Genomic DNA, 5,063 nt, shown 5'->3' on the forward strand with positions numbered 1-5,063 from the left:
CAAGTGGGTCTCTGAGTCTTTTGCCTGCTTCTTGGGACTCTTCTCCTCCTGTTGGTCTGCTATGTCCAACTTCAATATGATAGTTTTTGCTTCATCTTATTACATTTTATTTTGTCATATATCCCTTAGAATTCTGTTCTTTTCTAGAGACAAAAAGGGAGTGGATCCAGAAGGGAGGGGAGGTCGGGAGGAATTGGGGGAAGCAGAAGGAAGGGAAACTATAGTCAGGATATATTGTATAAGAAAAGAATTTCTTTTCCAATGGCTGGAAACAGAGTCACAGAGATCCCTGCTCCACTTGTTAGGGGACCCACATGAAGACCAAGCTACACATCTGCTACAAACATGTGGGGGTCCTAGGTACAGCCCCTGCAAGCTCTTTGGTGGGTGGTTCAGTCTCTGAGCCCCCATGGACCCAGGTTGATTGACTCTGTAGGTCTTCTTGTGGTGTCTTTAACCCTGCCAGCGTGCTCAATTCTAACCCCCACTCTTCCACACAACTCCCCAAGCTCCATGTGATGTTTGGCTGTGTGTCTCGGCATCTGCTTCCCTCTGCTACTGGATGAAGCCTCTCAGGAGACATGCTAGGTTCTTGTCTGCAAGCATAGCAGGGTATCATTAATAGTGTCAGGGATTGGCTCTCTCACATGAGATGGGTCTCAAATTGGGGTAGTCATTGCTTGGCTCTTCCTTCAGTCTCTACTCCATCTTTATCCCTGCACATTTTGTAGGCAAGATAAATTTTGGGTTGAAGGTTTTGTGGGTGGATTGATGTCCACCACTGTCCTCTGGAGATCCTGCCTGGCTGCAGGAGGTGGCTATTTCAGTCTCTATATCTCCCTCTGGTAGGAATCTCAGCTAGGTTCATCCCCATATACTCACTGTATCCAACCTAGTCCCAGGCCTCCTGCTAATCCCAGAGATGCACTCCATAGATTTCCATTCTCACTGCCAGCCTTCTCTTACCCCTTCCCCAGGTGTGATCGCCATCCCTATTCCCATCCTCACCTCTCTACCACCCAGTTCCCTTTCTCCATCCACCTCCAATGACTATTAGCTCTCCTTCTGAGTGAGATTTGTGCATCATCCCTTTGACCTCCTTACTACCCAGTTTCCTGGGGTCTGTGGATTGTAGGGTGGTTATCCTGCACTTTATGGCTAATGTCCACTTATAAGTGGGTACATATCATACGTTTCTTTCTGGCTCTGGGTTATCTCACTCAGAATGATAGTCTCAAGTTCCATCCATTCACCTGCAAAATTCATGATGTCCTTGTTTTTAATAGCTGAATAGTATTCCGTAGTACAAACATACCACATTTTCTGTATCCATTCATTCTTCAGTTGAAGGACATCTAGGTTGTTTACAGGTTCTGGCTATTACAAATGAAGCTGCTATGAATATAGTTGAGCAAGTGCCTCTATGGTATGGTGAGGCATCTTTGGATGTATGCTCAGGAATGGTATAGCTGGGTCTTGAAATAGATCTATTCCCACTTTTCTGTGAAGCCACCAAATTGATTTCCAAAGTGATTTTACAAGATCCCCTTCCTGCTACCTGCACTGCCTGATTGGGTCTCAGAGGGAGAGGAGGTACCTAATCCTGCTGGGACTAGATGTTCCAGGATAGGGTGGTACCCAAGTGGGGTTCCCTTTCTCTGAGGTGAAGGAAGGGGGCAATTTGGGGATGGATTTGTAATGCCATGCCTGGGAATAGAGGAGAGAGGAGTCCATGATTGGGATGTAAAGTGAATAATTATTGGAGAAAAAAATCTAATTTCTATTAAAAAAAAAAAAGCTAAGTTGAAGAAATCTTGAATGACTTAAGAGTGATACATATTTTCCCAATCTGTTGGTTGCTGTTTTGTCCTATTGACAGTGTCCTTTGCCTTACAGACCAAAAGGCAACCAACAGATTGGGAAAAAATCTTTACCAATCCTAAATCTGATAGGGGGTTAATATCCAATATATACAAAGAACTCAAGAAGCTAGACTCCAGAAAATCAACTAACCCTATTAAAAATGGGTTCAGAGCTAAACAAAGAATTCTCACCTGAGGAATACCAAATGGCTGAGAAGCACCTAAAAAAAAATGTTCAACATCCTTAATCATCAGGGAAATGCAAATCAAAACAACTCTGGGATTCCACCTCACACCAGTCAGAATGACTAAGATCAAAAATTCAGATGACTGCAGATGCTAGAGAGGATGTGGAAAAAAAGGAACACTCCTCCATTTCTGGTGGGACTGCAAGCTGGTAAAACCGCTCTGGAAATCATCTTGGCGGTTCCTCAGAAAACGAGGACCCAGCTATACCACTCCTGGGCATATACCCAAATGATGCTCCAACATATAACAAGAACACATGCTCCACTATGTTCATAGCAGTCTTATAGCCAGAAGCTGGAAAGAACCCAGATGTCTTTCAACAGAGGAATAGATACAGAAAATGTGGTACATTTACACAATGCCATACTACTCAGCTATTAAGATCAATGGCTTCATGAAATTCTTAGGCAAATGGATGGAACTAGAAAATATCATCCTGAATGAGGTAACCCAATCACAAAAGAACACACATGGTATGTACTCACTGATAAGTGGATACTAGCCCCAAAGCTCGGAATACTGACCACATGATGCTCACAAAGAAGGAAGACCAAAGTTGGTTGCTTTGGACCTTCTTAGAAGCGTGGAACAAAATACTCACTGGAGAAAATATGGAGACAAAGTGTGGAGCAGTGACATCCAGAGACTGTCCCACCTGGGGATCCATCCCATATAGAGTCAACTAATGCAGACCCTATTGTGGATGCCAAAGAGTGCATGCTGAGATGAGCCTGATATAGATGTCTCCTGAGGGGCTCTGCCAGTGCCTGACAAATACAGAGGTGGGTGTTCACAGCCAACCATTGGACTGTCTGTCTACCACTGGGTCCCCAATGGAGGAGTTAGAGAAAGGACTAAAGGAGCAGAAGGGGTTTGCAACCCCATAGGAAGAACAACAATATCAACCAACCAGAGTTCCCAGGGACTAAACCAGCAACCAAGAAATACAGTACACTTGGTGGGACTCATGGCTCCAGCTACATATGTAGCAGAGGATGGCCATGTTGGGCATCAATGGGAGAAGAGGCTCTTGGTCCTGTAAAGGCTTGATGCCCCAGTGTAAGGGAATGCAAGGGCAGGGAGGCCAGAGCTGGGGGCACACTCTCATAGAAGCAGGTGGAGGGCGTATGGAGTTTCAGAGGGGAAAATCAGGAAAGGGATAACATTTGAAATGTAAATAAAGAAAATATCCAATAAAAAAAGAAAAATGAGTAATAGATATTGAATGATTAGAGTTTATTTTTAAAATTTAGGGTTAACTTATTATATAAATGATAACATAAGAACTGGCCTAGAAAAAGAAAGGATATATGTTTTATTAAAGTAATCACTTGTGTTTTGGCTAACTTAGGCTTTCAACCCTTAAATAAATCCAGTCCTGAAGAAATCATGATTAACTTAAAACTGGATTGTTTTGCCCAAATGTTATCAAAACATTACACAAATAGTTAAAATGACAAGGCAGATGAAACAAAAGGCAACTGGTAAAGTTGTCCTTCTGGGTGTTCAACAACCAAATCTTGGAAGCCTATACCAATAACAATGAAGAGTCAAAAAGGATAGCCACTATTTGAACCTTGCCCTCCAAGTTCAGCAACCCCTTTGAAAAGTTATTTTGTCCTCTTAATAAGAAAGGTCATAAAATCTCCAAAGATTGGACTCTAACCACTGCACATATTATAAGAAAGGGAATCACTAAAAACCTTAGGCTATGTGTAATAATACAAAAGTTATAATTGTATTGGGATCTGCACCATTGTAAAATAGGTGTATGGGATTTGTGTGACTTGCCAAAATACAAAACAAAATGTAATTAAAAACAAACCCCAGATGAAAGGCTTTCTCGGATGAGACCTTCCCGAGTATCCAAATAGACTTTAAAGAAACTTCTCAAGCAGAAAAAGTAAAATGTGTACTCAGAATAATGGGCCAGCTCTCTGGGTGGATAGTCTTTCTCCATCCCAACAGCTTATCTGGGTAAACACAGGCTTTCTCCTTCCCAGTTACTATCACTGAAAATGGGATTGTCTTAAAGTAAGTCATGCGATATTTGGGCATTTTAGAAAATATAGTCTCAGACAACAGTGGCTAATTCATTTCCAAAGTGTAGCAGGGAATTGTGAAAGTTTACATATTAAGTTGAGGCTACCGTGTGTCCCAATCTGGGGGAAAATGAAAAAAAAAAAAAAGGTTTTCTGAGACAGGGTCTCTCTGTGTAGCTCTGGCTGTCCTAAAACTCAATTTTTAGACCAGGCTGACTTTGAACTTACAGAGATCCACCTGTCTCTGCGTCTGGAGTACGGGACTTAAAGGCCTCCACTACCACTGCCCACCCAAGAATGACTAAATCTCTTAAGTGACCTCCTACATCTTAGTGAATCCATGGACCACTCCCACCATAGAAACTGAAGACTAACTTATAAAAATTTGTATATTGGCTGTCTTTTCCAAATTATTCCTTGGGTCTAAGGGATTTCTTGTCCACGCCCCATCTTTAGAGTTTTCAGTTCATGAGTTCCAACTTTACCAACTGGTCCTGATGCAAACTCGGAGAGAAGACAAGCTCCAGACCTGTTGAGGAGGTTCTTATCAAATGTTTCTGAACATCAAAACTGCTATAGAGACTGCTGGAAAGGAGTGGACTTACTACACCCAAGTCAAAGAACGGATCAAGAAGGTACCAACATCCAAAGGAGAAGATTAATGAGGACCATATGAGTCATCTAGAGAGCCTTTAAAATAATTTTACAAAGAGCCTAGTGATAACTTACTACCTAATGGATAGTAATGGTGATTTTGATTTGTTTTCATTTTTTGCTAAGTATGCTGCTTATAATATATTTGTGTAAGTGGGAAACAGAAAAATCCTCTAAAAGAATACTCCTTTCCTTTTCTTTGAATTTAAAAAGCCAATTTATCAAGAACTTCACACCTAAAAGTTTAAATAATTGA

Source organism: Mus caroli, unplaced genomic scaffold, assembly GCF_978045245.1.
Source record: "Mus caroli unplaced genomic scaffold, Mus_caroli_1 scaffold_5, whole genome shotgun sequence".
Lineage (NCBI taxonomy): Eukaryota > Metazoa > Chordata > Mammalia > Rodentia > Muridae > Mus > Mus caroli.